Source organism: Cetorhinus maximus, chromosome 1, assembly GCF_964194155.1.
Source record: "Cetorhinus maximus chromosome 1, sCetMax3.hap1.1, whole genome shotgun sequence".
Lineage (NCBI taxonomy): Eukaryota > Metazoa > Chordata > Chondrichthyes > Lamniformes > Cetorhinidae > Cetorhinus > Cetorhinus maximus.
In genome coordinates, this window is record NC_135879.1 from 210,930,652 (window position 1) to 210,945,978 (window position 15,327).

A 15,327-nucleotide genomic window follows, 5' to 3' on the forward strand; every position below is an offset into this window, starting at 1 on the left:
GAACAATGGGCCACATTCAAAGAAAAAGTATTGCAAGCCAAATCAAGGTATATTCCCCTGAAGGGGAAGGGTAGGACAAATAAATCCACAGCACCCTGGATGACGAGAGAGATAGAGGTAAAGATGAAAAGGAAGAAGTGCGCATACAACATATGTCAGGTAGAAAATACAATGGAGAATCAAGCTGAATATAGAAGGACCAGAGGAGAAGTGAAGAAACTAATAAGAAAAGCAAGGAGAGAACATGAAAGGATGCTGGCAGCGAACATAAAAAGGAATCCTCAGGTCTTCTATAAGCATGTAAATAATAAAAGGGTGGTAAAAAGAAAGAGTAGGGCCAATTAGGGACAAAAATGGGGACTTGCATGTGGAGGCTGGAGGAATAGCGCAGGTGTTGAACTTTGCATCTGCCTTTACAAAGGAAGAGGATCCTACCTGGGCCGAGGTGACAGAGGAGGCAATTGATACACGAGAAAACTTACAATCGAGAGGAAGAGGGTGTTGGAAAGGCTATCTTTACTTAACATAGATAAGTTACCAGGACCGGATGAGATGCATCCAAGGGTACTGAGGGAAGTGAGAGTGGAAATTGCAGACACAGGGAGGTGCCAGAGGACTGGAGAGTTGCAAATGTTACACCCTTGTTCAAAAAGGGGTGCAAGGTTAAAGCTGGCAACTACAGGCCAGTCAGTTTGACCTCAGTGGTAGGGAAACTTCTGGAAGCTATAGTACGGGATAAAATCAATAGTCACTTAGGCAGGTGCAGGATAATTAAGGAAAGCCAGCATGGATTCATTAAGGGAAAATCATGTTTAACTGACCTGCTGGAATTTTTTGAGGAGGTAACAGAGAAGATTGATAAGGGAAACACTGTTGATGGGAAATGATGCTGACTTGTGTGTGGATTTTCAAAAGGCATTTGATACAGTGCCACGCAACAGACTTGTGAGCAAAATTTTAGTTAAGGAATAAAAGGGAAAGTAGGCACTTGGAAAAGAAATTGGCTGAGTGATAGGAAACAGTAGTGATAACTGGTTGTTTTTCACATTGGAGAAAGGTTTGTAGTGGAGTTCCCCAGTGGTCAGTGTTTGGACAGTTGCTCTTCTTGATTATATATTAATGACCTAGACTGTGATGTGCAGGGCATGTATTCAAAAATTGCAGATGCTACAAAGAAATGTTGTCAAATGTGGGGATAGTCTTGAACTTCAAAAGGACATAGACATGTTGGTGGATTGGGCAGACAAGTGGCAGATGAAGTTCAATGCAGAGAAGTGTGAGGTAATTCATTTTGGCAGGAAAAATGTGGTGAGACAGTATAAAATAAAGGGAAAGCCTCTAAAGGAGGTGCAGGAACAGAGGGACCTCGGTGTATGCGTACATAGGTCATCGAAGATGGCATGTTGAGAGAGCAGTTCATAAAACATATAGTGTCTTATGCTTTATTAATAGGGCAGTGAATACAAGAGTAAGGAGGTCATGTTGAACTTGTATAAGACACTACTTAGGCTTCATCTGGAGTACTGCATCCAATTCTGAGCACCAAACTTAAGGAAGGACGTGATGGCATTGGAGAGAGTACAGAGGAGATTCACAAGAATGATTCTTGGGATGAAGAACTGTAGCAATGAGAATAGATTGGAAAGGGCGGGACTATTTTCCTTGGAGAAAAGAAGGCTTTGAGGAGACTTGATAGAGGTATTCAAGATCCTGAGGGGTATGGACAGGGTAAATAGTGTGAAACTGTTTCCAGTTAAGAGACCATCAAGAACTAGAGGGCAAGATTCAAAATAATTGGCAAAAGGAGTAAATGTGATGTGAGGAAAAGGTTTTTCACCCACAGTGGTTGGAGTCTGGAACAAACTTCCTGAAAGGGTGCTGGAGGCAGGTTTGATTGAGGCATTCAAAAGGGAATTGGATTGCTGCCTGAAAATAGAGAACGTGCAATGTTACAGGGATAAGGCAGGGAAGTGGGACTAGGTGGAATACTCTTTCAGAGAGCCAGTGCAGACTTGATGGGCCGAATGGCTTCCTGCTACACTGTGATACCAAAACTTGCTGTCTTTACCAGTCTGGCCCTGTATATGACTTCAGATTCTCACCATTGAGATTGAGTTGGCACTGCCCCCTGCAATGGCCTAGCAGGAAACTCTGTTTTATCATCGCCTTGTCAGGGCAACTAGAGATGAGAGACTGATGATCATATCCCGTTAATGGGAAAAAATCTATATTGGTGGTGAAGCTCTTTAGGACTTCCTGAGGTCACGAAAGGTATAAAATGCAAGTCTTTTCTACCTTTCATCTATCCATTCTTATTCTTAGCCTGAGTGTTTACTCAAGTTTCTCCCTTATCTACAGCAGTTAATACACCTCCCAGTCAGCCTTACTTGAAAAATGGAACAAAATCAGGACACAGTTGCAAGAAGTGAGGCATACTTTTGTTTCTATGGGATGCCACGAGAGATCAGCCAGTCTCTCAACAATTAAACAAAAACAGAAAATGTTGGAAAACCTCAGCAGGTCAAACAGCATCTGTGGAGAGAAAAATAGTTAACGTTTCAAGTCTGTATGACTTCACTTCAGAGAGTTTAACTCTGTTTTTCTCTCCACAGATGCTGTTAGACCTGCTGAGTTTTGCCAGCATTTTCTGTTTTTGTTTCAGGTTTCCAGCATCCGCAGTATTTTGCTTTTAGCTTTGCTTTTATCTCTCAACAATTAGTGTTTTTCAATGAAGGAGTTGGCTTTCTGTTGGAGAGCTTAAGCTGACATGAAACTGACTCCACTCCTTGATTAAGATTTGCTTAATACCCTTATTAGTAATATGTTGATACTCTGCTTCATGAACAACTCTTCAGGCTTTGTCTTAATGTGTTCGTTCCTCGGTTAATGAGTATTGGCTGGTGCCAGTAATTGAGTAATGTCGAGGGTGTGCTTTAGTACTAATCATGCTTGCCAAATCTGGTATATAATTGGAACCCACAAGAGTCATTAAGTGTATAATCCATGCAGTTGTACACTCTTTCCTTATACAGTGGGATGAGGTGCCCATTGAATGAGCAAACTATTTGAATATGATTTCAACTAAATTTGTTCTCTTTAATTAGCGGGTAGAAGCCAGTTAGGAGCTGTTGAGGATAGAAGAGAAACTGGGCTGAATTTTGAGTGACGGATCTCTGGGAGAGCTGGAGTCTGGGGGCGGAACCTTGTTGAAGCATTGGGGGTCTCGCCTGCTGGCTGCCTCTTTCTCGGTTCCAGTACGCCATCATCCCACCTAATTACATGCCCTTCCCACCTCCAAGCTCGCCACCAGGGAGAGCAGAAGATTGCGCCTTGGGAGGCAGCATGGGTTGAGGGGGGGAGGTGGGGGCATGGAATCTGTGTCAGGAGGGAAGGCTTGAGCTGAAGTCTCTTCCATCTAAACATTGTGAAGACTTTAGCCCTTGCCACAAATTCTGTGCCCTTTAGAATGACTTGAATTATTTAAGTTTTCCCAACCCCTGCCCGCTTTAAGTCATAGTCTCCACCTGAACCAAACTGTTTGCATGCTTGAAGAACTATTTGATCCTGATTGCGCATCTACCCCATATCCATTCTGTCATAAAAACCTCCTACTTCACCCCTGTAACATTATCTGTCTCTGCCTCTGTATCTGCTGTGTTATTCTGAAACCCTCATTGGAGGTCAATCATCTCAGTTCCAGGACATTACTTTAGGAGTTCCTCAGGGTATTGTCCTAGGCCCAACATCTTCAGCTGCTTCATCAATGACCTTCCTTCCATCATAAGGTCAGAAGTGCGGATGCTTGCTGATGATTGCACAATGTTCAGCACCCTTCACGACTCCTCAGATACTGAAGCAGCCCATGTCCAAATGCAGCAAGACTTGGATAATATCCAGGCTTGGGCTGACAAGTGGCAAGTAACATTCGTGTCACACGGGTGCCAAGCAATGACCATCTCCAACAAGAGACAATCTAATCATCGCCCCTTGACATTCAAGGGCATTATTATCGTTGAATCCCCCACTATCAACTTCACGGGGGTTACCATTGACCAGAAACTGAACTAGTCTAGCCGTATAAATACTGTGGCTACAAGAGCAGGTGAAAGGCTCCCGACTCCCCAAAGCCTGTCCACCATCTAAAAGGCACAAGTTAGGAATGTGATGGAATACTCTCCACTTGCCTGGATGAGTGCAGCTCCAACAACACTCAAGAAGTTTGACACCATCCAGGACAAAGCGGCCCACTTGATTGGCACCCCTTCCGCAAACATTCACCCCCTCCACCACTGACGCACATTGGCAGCAGTGTTTACCATCTACAAGATGCACTGCGGAAACTCACCAAGGCTCCTTAAGCAGTACCATCCAAACCCACAATCACTACATCTGGAAAGAACAAGGGCAGCAGATACATGGGAACACCATCACCTGGAAGTTCCCCTCCAAGCCACTCACCATCCTGACTTGGAAATATATTGTCATTCCTTCACTGTCGCTGGGTCAAAATCCTGGAACTCCCTAACAGCACTGTGGGTGTACCTACACCACATGGACTGCAGCGGTTCAAGAAGACATCTCACCACCACCTTCTCAAGTGCAATTAGGGATAAGCAATAAATGCTGGCCTAGTCAGCAAAGCCCACATCTGGTTAAAAAAATGAATTTAAAAAATAATTCACGCTCTCTTCACCTCCAGATTCAACTATTCCAATACTCTCCTGACCAATCCCTCATTCACCGCCTGCTCAATCAGCTGATCCAAGCTTCATTTAGTGTATGCTACCCTAGCCAATTACCACTCATCTACCTCTCCATTCTATATTGGCTGCTGAGCCCCCATTGCCACAAATTTAAAATGTACATAATGTACATACTTGTGTTTCATGACCTTGGCCTTCCCCTTCAGTGTAACCTGCACCATTTCTACAATTCCCCACTGCATAATCTGCACCCTTACCTGCCTTTTCTTCTGACTCCAACTTTTTGCACACCACCCCCCTCCACCCTTAGCCCTATGGTTAACAACCATTCTTTCAGCCAGCTTGGTCTTGCCCTGTGGAAATCCCTCCCTGAAACACCTCTGGTCTTCTTCCCCTCTCTCTCTCTCCTCTTTTGAAGACCTTCCTTTTAAACTTACTACTTTGATAAACCTTTTGACCTGCCCTCCTACTATATCCTTTGGCTTGGCGCACTCTTCTTTTATTATACCTCCAATCAGTGGAAATATTTTTCCAAGTTAAATGTGCTATAAAAATGTAAGTTTTTAAAAATTATTCTTTCATGGAATGAGGACTTTGCTGGCTAGGCCAACATTTGTTGCCCATCCCTAATTGCCCTTGAACTGAATGGCTTGCTTGGCCATTTCAGAGGATAGTTAAGAGTCAACCACATTTTTATGGAGCTGGAATCCCATGTAGAATGGCAAATTTCCTTTCCTAAAGCTCATTAGTGAGCCAGATGGGTTTTTATGACAATCGATGATAGTTTTAAGGTTTCTGGACTAGCTTTCATTAATTGAATATAAATTCTAAGCTGCCATACTGGGATTTGCCATTGTTGTTACTATTATTACAACTGCATTAAAGATGCTTTCCACTGTGTTTTTGTTTCCAACAATGAGTTCTCCAAGAGTTAATAAAGTACTCACATGTCATTTCAAAGTCCTCTTGTGATGGCGCTGGCCAACTTTCTTGAAGAGATTGAATCGGATGAGTGTAAGATCTTGTTTAACTTCAAGTCAGTCCAACAATTTCCATTTGTTTGTCCCTTCTATTCTTTTTTTTATAATTACTATTGATTGAATTGCAGAATTGGCACAGGCTTGATTCTGAATGTATTGTCAGCCGATCATTGTATTGACTTGATTGCCTGAATTGGCTGAGTCAGCAGCAGTGCTTAAGATGTTGTTATTTTACAACATACTTTTAAATAGCCAAGAATGCTCCACTGACATTTGCATGCTTATTAAGGCACTAATACATTAAAGATTAGCGAAGCATTCGGAGAGTGAGGAGCTTAAATCATTAAAAGTAGGTGGAATCTACACAAATACCCATCACTGCCTTTTGCTGAGATATTGCAATTTTTCATTTTCTTTTTAAATGTGAAATACAAAACATAATCTTGACTGACTGACTGTATTCACAGGTAGAATTTTTCAGATGGTGAGGTTTCTGTCCCCCAGCGGGGAACATATCCCCCACCGATACCAGCTGTCCTGCAGCCACATAATGGCCCAAGGAGCATTAATTGGCTGGAGACCAAGTCCTGTCTTCACAGTGAGGATAATATATATTTTGTTGTCCTTCGCTACCACTGTCCTAAATGGGATAGATTTTGAACAGATCTTGTAACTCAAAACTGTGCATCCGTGAGGCCCTCTAGGCCATCAGCAGCAGCAGAATTGTACTCAACCACATGGCCTGGCATATCCCCCACTCTACCATTGCAATCACACCAGGGGATCAACCCTGGTTCAATGAAGAGAGCAGGAGGGGAGGCCAGGAGCAGTACCAGGCATACATAAAAATGAGGTGTCAACCTGGTGAAGCTACAACACAGGATTACTTACATGTGAAACAGTGAAAGCAGCATACAATAGACAGAGCTCATAGATGCCACAACCAACGGATCAGATCTAAGCTCTGCAGTCCTGCCATATTCAGTTGTGAATGGTGGTGAACAATTAAACAATTCACTGGAGGAGGAGGCCCCACAAATATCCCCATCCTCAATGATGGAGGAGCCCAGCACATCAGTGCTTAAGACAAGGCTGAAGCATTTGCAACCATCTTCAGCCAGAAGTGCCAGTGGATGATCCATCTCAGCCCCCTCCTGAGGTCCCTAGCATCAGAGATGCCAGTCTTCAGCCAATTTGATTCACTCCATGTGATAGCAAGAAATGGCTAAAGGCATTGGATATGCAAAGGCTATGGGCCTTGACCATATTCCGACAGTAGTACTGAAGACTTGTGCTCCAGAACTAGCTACGCCCTTAACCAAGCTGTTCCAGTACAGCTACAACACTGACATCTACCTGGCAATGTGGAAAACTGCCCAGATATGTCCTGTCCACAAAAAGCAGGACAAATCCAACCCAGCTAATTACTGCCTCATCAGTCCACTCCCGATCATCAGCAAAGAGATGGAAGGGATGGTTGATGATGCTATCGAGTGGCACTTACTCAGCAATAACTTTCTCACAATGCTCAGTTTGGATTCCTCCAGGCCCAGTTCCTGACCTCATTATAGCCTGAGCACAAATATGGACAAACGAACTGAACTGAAGTATGGCATCGAGGAGCATTAACAAATTTGGAGTCAATGGAAATCGGGGGGGAAAACTCTCCGCTTGTTGGAGTCATACCTAGCACAAAGGAAGATGGTTGTGGTTGTTGGAGGTCAATCATCTCAGTCCCAGGGCCTCACTGCAGGAGCTCCATTGCTCTATTCACCAAAACGTACTGGGGGTTACCATTGACCAGAAACTGAACTGGACCAACAATATAAATGCTGTGGCTACAAGACCAGATCTGAGACTGGGAATTCTGCAGAGAGTAACTCGCCTCCTGACTCCCCAAAGCTTGTCCGCCATCTACGAGGCACAAGTCAGAAGCGTGATGGAATACTTCCCACTTGCCTCGATGAGTACAGCTCCAACAACACTCAAGAAGCTCAACACCATCCAGGATGAAGCAGTGTGCTTGATTGGCACCCCATCCACCATCTTCAACTTCCACTCCCTCCAACATCGATGCACAGTGGCAGCAGTATGTACTATGTACAAGATGCACTGTAGCAACTCACCAAGCCTCCTTTGACAAACCCTTACAAACCCGTGACCTCTACCACCTAGAAGGATAAGGGTAGAAGATGTATGGGAATATCACCACCTGCAAGTTCTCCTCCAAGCTGCACACCATGCTGACTTGGAACTATATCGCTATTCCTTCACTGTCGCTGGGTCAAAATCCTGGAACTCCCTCTGTAGGTGTGCCTACACAACATGGACTGCAGCGGTTTAAGAGGGCATCTCACCACCACCTTCTCGAGGGTGGTTAGGGGTGAACAATAAAAATGCTGGCCTAGCCAGTGATGCCCATGACCTGTGAAAGAATTTAAAAAAGACAACTTGGGAGGAAGTCCCACCTCAGACATCTGAGCTCTGTAGTCCCAGCAGTGCATTGGCCAGGACTGAGACTACAGGTCAACCCAGATTCCAAGTCCCGGAACCCAGGATCAGGTAAATGCGGGTTGTCTCATGGGTGGGGAGGGAAGGTGAGGCCCGAGGGGTATGGGGGTTTTGATGAAGAGACCGAGGGGTTGAGGGGGAGCACCTGCAGGGGGCAGACCTTGTGGGAGGGAATGTGCCTGATGTGGAAAGGAGGCCTTTGAAGGAAGCATGCCCCCTGCTTCCCTCGCAGGGCTTGAGCAGTGTGATTTTCTTGGCTCCCTCCTGCTCCTGAACCCCTCTGCCAGCCTGCAAATTGAGGCCAGGTGGGAATCAGTGCTTAAGTGGTCATTAATTGCCCACTTATGGGCCTCAAATGGGGCAAGGCCTAGGCTTTACCCGTCTCACCGTTAAATTGCAGACTGGTTGGTTGGGGTAGGAGGGTGGTGGGAAGGTCATCTGGGTAATGTAGTGGGTACTCCCCCCACCCCCACCCCACGCCTGCAAATCCGCTGGTGGGGAGCATAATATTAAGCCCCAATTGTTAATCATGTTCCTGGTTAGTTTCACAGCTTTCATTTTGACATCACCAGCACTCCCTTTCCCCACACAAACTTCACTTCTGCTGCAATAATAAAAAATAAACTTCTTTCTGGGGAGGCAGTGGAAACTAGAAACAGTTATTCAGGATAGAATTAATAGCCACATGGAAAAATGTGGGTTGATAAGGAAGAGCCAGCATGGATTTCTTAAGGGAATATCATGTTTAACTAATTTGTTGGAGTTTTTTGAAGAGCCAACAGAAAGGATTGATGCGGGCAATGCTGTTGATGTGGTTTACGTGGACTTTCAAAAGGCATTTGATACAGTGCCACATGAAAGACTTGTGAGAAAAGTTTTAGCTCTTGGAATAAAAGGCAAGTAGCAACGTGCATACAAAATTGGCTGAGTAATAGGAAACAGTGAGTAATGATTAAAGGATATTTTTCGGGCTGGAGGAAGGTTTGTCGTGGAGTCCCCCACGTGTCGGTATTGGGATCCTTGCTTTTCTTGATATGCATTAATGATCTAGATCATGGTGTGCAGTGGATAATTTCAAAGTTTGCAGGTGATACAGATCTTGGAAGCATTGTAAACTGTAAGGAGGATAGTGTAGAACTTCAAAAAGGCATAGACAAATTGGTGGAACGGGCAGATAGGTGGCAGATGATGTTCAATGCATAGAAGTGTGAGGTGATTCAATTTGGTAGGAGGAGCATGGAGAGACAATATAAAATAAGGGGTACTATTCTAAAAGATGTGCGGGAACAGAGTGGCTTGGGTGTATATGTGCCTAAGTCATTAAAGATGGTGGGACAGGTGCTGAGAGCAGTTAATAAAGCATACAATATCCTAGGCTTTATCAATAAGGGCATAGAGTACAACAGCAAGGAGGTTATGCTGAACTTGTATAGTATACTAGTTAAACCTCAGCTGGAGTATTATGCACAGTTCTGGCACCACACTTTAGGAAGGATGTGAATGCATTGGAGAGAGTGCAAAAGAGGTTCACAAAAATGGTTCCAGGAATGAGAAACTGCAGCTATGAGGATAGACTGGAAAGGTTAGGACTGTTCTCCTTGGAGAGAAGAAGGCTAAGAGGAGATTTGATAGAGATGCTCAAAGTCAGGAGGGGCTTGGATAGAGTAGATAGGGAGAAGCTGTTCCCACGCATAAAAGGATCAAGAACGAGAGGGCACAGATTTAAAGTGATTTTCAAAAGAAGCAAATGCGATATGAGAAAAAACTTTTTCACAGAGTGAGTGGTTCGAGTCTGGAATGCACTACCTGGAAGTGTGGTGGAAGCAGGTTTAATCGAGACATTCATGAGGGCATTAGATGGTTATTTAAATGGAAACAATGTGCAGAGTTATGGGGAAAAGGCAGGAGAATGGCACTGAGGCATAATGCTCATTTGGAGTGCTGGTGCAGACACAATGGGCCGAATGGCCTCCTCCTGCGCTGTAACAATTCTGTGATTCTTCTTATCTTAGGAAATAAATGAAGCATTTGTGATATCCTCTCCATCATTTGTCTAGATGAGTACTGAGCAGTGGTCTACTAAATGCCACAGTGCATATCTGCCGCAGTCTGTGTGAGATGTAGGTGAAAGCTGTTTTGTGAAACAGGTTATTAACGCTTTGTAAAATCATTAGTGTTCCCAAACTTCCTACGAACAAAGCATTGGTCACCAGGAATGGAAAAATAGCCTCTTCCCCTTTTTTATTGGGTAAATGCTGTAATGGATGTGACTATGCTACAATAAAATAATTTAAGTGCCAGTCAGAATTGTACAAAATGCCTCATAAGCTCTCCGGCTAGAGAGGACAAAAACTCAACTGGATCTGAGGCTGCTGAGCACAATCTGAAGATTCTGAATTGCTTACATAAGGCGTTTAAGGAATTGAGCTTGAATAGATATTCCCCATCCCTTGGCTCATCTCTTAAGAATAGTAAACCAGGCACAAATTTAGATGGCTGTTTGTATCCATTGAACTACATGTCAGCATCAGTAGCTGCTTTTTTAGCCTCTCCATTCTGATCCACTCTCATCCACAAAAAATGGCCTTGCTGATTGTGAAAAACTACTGAACTACTCTCCTGGTCTTTACCGTTGTGGGTTTGTGACTGGAACTGGTACATGTGAGAATACTGAAACTCCTGTTCAGTTTTATAGCACCTAACCTAATGATATGGCACTGTGAAGGAAGTCATGAATATAAGTTGACATTTTACCCACAATGTTGCAGCAGTTTGAAATGTCAACACCCTATGTGTCTCAGTTTGTTTTTCTTGCATAGATGTCCCCATTTTCTGAATGAGTAGAGGGCCTATATCCAAGTATTTGCTAATCACTCTGTAATTATTCATTAAACTAATTGAGTGACTTTCCCTCTGGTTACACCTCCACCCTTAAAATTCCCCAGACTCAATTATCTTTTGTTGCTCACCTTAGTAATTTCTTTAAGTTATGAAAAAACATTCAGGCAGTTCACTTGTTTTCTTTCAAAAGAGGAAAGTTTGCAATATCCCATTTCAAATTTCCAACGTTTCGAAAGGGCTTGACCAAGTAAATTGAGACAAATTGCTGTTTGTGAGGAAGCATTCAAGGTTGTACAAGCCCTTGGAAAGTAAGCAGGGAAGTTACTTATTTTTGTAACAGGTGATATCAATAGTTATTTTCATGATGGGCCTATTCTGATTCTATTCCGAAGGGAACAGTATCAGTGAGGAGGTGTCAGCTGTGGCTCAGTTCATAGCACCCTCGCCTTTGAATCAGAGGGTTGTGGGTTCATGTCCCACTCCCGGAAACCAAGAACTGTGATTGTACTCGAAAAGAGTTGCAATCTGTGACTGTTGATAACTTGAAAGAGTATCAGTGAGCTGATGCCCAACATACATTCTGATAAATCCAACCGTGTTAACTCACTGGCAGATTTGTGCTCCTCTTGGCAGGATTCAATAAGGTTACAAAGAAGTCGAAGGTTATTCCTTCCTGCCCCACCACCCAAGCCAAATTGTGGTTGTAGACATGGAGAAAAGTAAATGTACCAATGCCTGTGCAACTTGGCATACTTACTGCTCCGAAGTGACACAGATAGATAGATATATTGGGGTTTGTTTGACTTAATCCGTGACTGTATCACCCTTGCCCCCCCCAACCCCCACCCCCACCATCTGCCCCTCCCCACCCCCAGATTTGTGAAGTAATGATCTGAACTACTACTGGCTGAGTGCTGCAGGCTTATGACCTAAATGGACAGCACCTGGATCAGGTGATAGGAGTTGCCTACAGTATAATGACGTTATAAATTAGGCATTGGGAAAGGAAGACAGCTGACTCATTGTTCCTATATGGGAGGCATCAAAGCTGCTGCAGATTACTCATACCTGGGACACACCTACAGTTTCGAAATATAAGACTTTCATTTTCTAGGTGAAGGCTTGTTTTTTTAAATCACTGTATTGAGCAATTTAGTGAGAGGCTATAGAATTAGGACATGCTGTTACAAATTCGAGGCTCATGGAAGAGGAGGGCCAGTGTGTAACTAAATAAAAAATTGGCTTAAGGACAGAAAGCAGCAAGTTGTGGCCAATGGTTGTTTTTCAGACTGGAGGGTTGTGCGTAGTGGTGCTCCCCAAGGGTCAGTGCTAGGACCGTTGCTTTTTTTATGCTATACAAATGACTTGGATCTTGGAATGTGGAGTAAAATTTCAAAATTTGCTGATTGTACCAAACTTGAAGGACTGGCAAACGGTGATATAAATTGCCTGCAACAGGACATGGATAGGTTAGTAGAAAGTAGCAGATAGAATTTAATATAGAGAAGTGCAACGTGATGCATATTGTCAGAAGGGATGGAGGAAGAAGTGTGCACAAGCAGAGGGACATGGGGGCGCATGTGCATCGATCTTTATAGGTGGTAGGACTTATTGAGAGAGAGGTTAGCCAAGCTTATGGGATCTTAAGCTTCATAAATAGAGGTATTGAGTACAAAAGCTGAGAAGTTATGCTGAACCTTTTATAAAGCTCCGGTTGTTCCCCAACTGGAGTATTGCGCCAGTCCTGTTCACCATACTTTAAGAAAGATGTGAAGGTCCTTGAGATGATGCAGAAGAAATTTAATAGAATGCTTGTGGGGACCGGGGTTGGGGAGGATTTAGTTACAAGGTTAGGTTAGAAAGGGCGAAATACTGCTAAGTTTGGAAATCTGAAATAAAAACAGAAAATGCTGGAAAAACTCAGCAGGTTTGGCAGCATCTGTGGAGAGAGAAACAGAGTTCACGTTTCGAGTCCGTATGACTTCTTCAAAACCTTAGTCCTGGTTCTCTCTCCACAGATGCTGCCAGACATGCTGAGTTTTTCCCAGCATTTTCTGTTTTTTATTTTAGGTTAGAAAGGGGTTGTTCTCCCTGGATTGAGGGGAGATTTGATCAAGCTGTAAAAGATTATGACAGGCTTCAATTGTTCCCATTAGCTGATGGTACAAGGACCAGGGGACACAGATTTGAGATTTTAGGCAAGAGATGCAGGGGGACTGAGAGAGAGAGAACATTTTTTTATGCAGCGAGTGGAACTCGCTGCCACTAGAGAGATGAAACAATCAATTTCAGAAGGAAATTGAAGGAAATAAACTTGCAGGGTTATGTGTACCGAGCGCATGAGTGGGACTGACTGGATTGCTGTGCGGGGAGGCAGCATGGACTCGATGAGCCAGATGGCCTCCTTTTCTGCCTTAAATGATTCTATAACAGGTGCCCTGCGAATTTGCATTGAAATGGCTCTCTTAGAACACCTGGCTAGGAAAGGCACTCCTCAGTGTACTAGTAAGCCAGACATGGTTGACAACCTCAGAATGATTCTGTCTATTTTTGAGTTTGATTATCTTAGCTTTGACAGCTATTGACCTTGTCATCCTTGGCTGGAGGAGAAGGGAAAATACTCTAATATTCTCACAAACAGCTGGCACACATGATGAGCAGAATAGCAAATTTCTGTGCTCTTAAATTTTTATGGTTCCTGATTATTGTATGGTGACAATGTGCATGGATAGCCATCAGCTGAGATTAGCAACATTCTCACTTGTGGTAACTCTGATGAAATTGCCTGTCAACGCTCATTTGTGAATACTGGCCCTTTGTGGAAAAAGTGAAGAACAATGGATAAAAACAAAAAACTACTGCGGATGCTGGAAATCCAAAACAAAAACAGAACCACCTGGAAAGACTCAGCAGGTCCGGCAGCATCGGCGGAGAAGAAAAGAGTCGACGCCTCGGGTCCACATGACTCTTCAACAGAACTCAAAGAACAATGGAACTGCCCTCCAGCACAAGTGTACCTACACCACAGGGACTGCAGCAGTTCAAGAAGGCAGCTCACCACCGCCTTCTCAAGCGCAACTAGGGACGGGCAATAAATGCTGGCCCAGTCAATGAAGCCCACATCCCGTGAATTAATTTTTTTTAAAAAGCAACTCCAGGAGACAAGTGGAGGAAATTGCAACAATAATAATTATTTTGGCACACAAGTTTCTTTAACCAGTGTGTCTATACACCATATGTTATCATGTGGCTCACACATGGCCACTTGGCAAAGTACTGAAAGGCTCCAGGTGCCCATGGAACTGTATTCCAATTTAGTGGATTTGGCTCTTGCATACTAAATAATCCTAGTGACAGCTGATGTTAAATGAATTAGTCAGTAGATGGAATTAAGGTACAGATTAGCCATGATCTAATTAATTTTTAAAAATTAATTCATGGGATGTGGGCTTCGCTGGCTGGGCAATCAATTATTGCCCTAGTTGGCCTTGAGAAGGTGGCAGTGAGCTGCCGCCTTGAACCGCTGCAGTCCATTTGGTGTAGGTACACCCACAGTGCTGTTAGGGAGGGAGTTCCAGGATTTTGACCCTGCGACAGTGAAGGAACGATGATATATTTCTAAGTCAGGATGCTGAGTGACTTGGAGGGGAACATCCAGGTAGTAGTGTTCGGATGTATCTTCTGCCCTTGTCCTTCTAGATGGTAGTGGTCATAGGCTTGGAAGGTGCTTGATAGGCTGAATGGGCCTCCTTGTTCCCATCATCCCCCTCATTCTTTTGTCTAGATAAAGATATGCTGTATGGTTTGTTATTTAATGCAGAATATGTGAGTTATTTCGTTTCCAGTCCATTATTTGAGAGCCATAGCCATTATTGTTGTAGTCGTATCAATAATTCAAAGAATCTGTGTAATAGGGTGGGGCAGAAGAGAGAAAATTTACCCCACTGTAGCACTAAACCATGAATAGAAGATTTATATTTCCAAGAAATAAGTATTCAAGTACTGACAAGTTATTTGTCACAGTATCCTTCTGCTGCCTGGTGTTTCTTTTTATACATTTCATCAGGGTCATACAACCATGACTTTGGTCTACCAAAAAGGTTTTTTGTTAAATGGTCACTGTCTTCATGAAACATGTTGGGCAACACAAGGTTCAGCGATGTAACACTTCCCAGTGTAACTTGTATCTAATATTACAGTAACATAAATATGCACTGCAGTTCTGTTCCCCAAAGCAAAAATGGTAGTTGGTTACAACCCTAAAGCTTATCCTATCCTTCATGTGTCATACC

At 43.5% G+C, this 15,327-nt stretch overlaps 1 protein-coding gene across 1 annotated transcript in view; it reads left to right on the forward strand.

The window, feature by feature from the left end:
• The window catches only part of myo5b (myosin VB), a 348,657-nt gene that overhangs the window by 85,126 nt on the left and 248,204 nt on the right, over positions 1-15,327 (forward strand). The window lies entirely within an intron of this gene.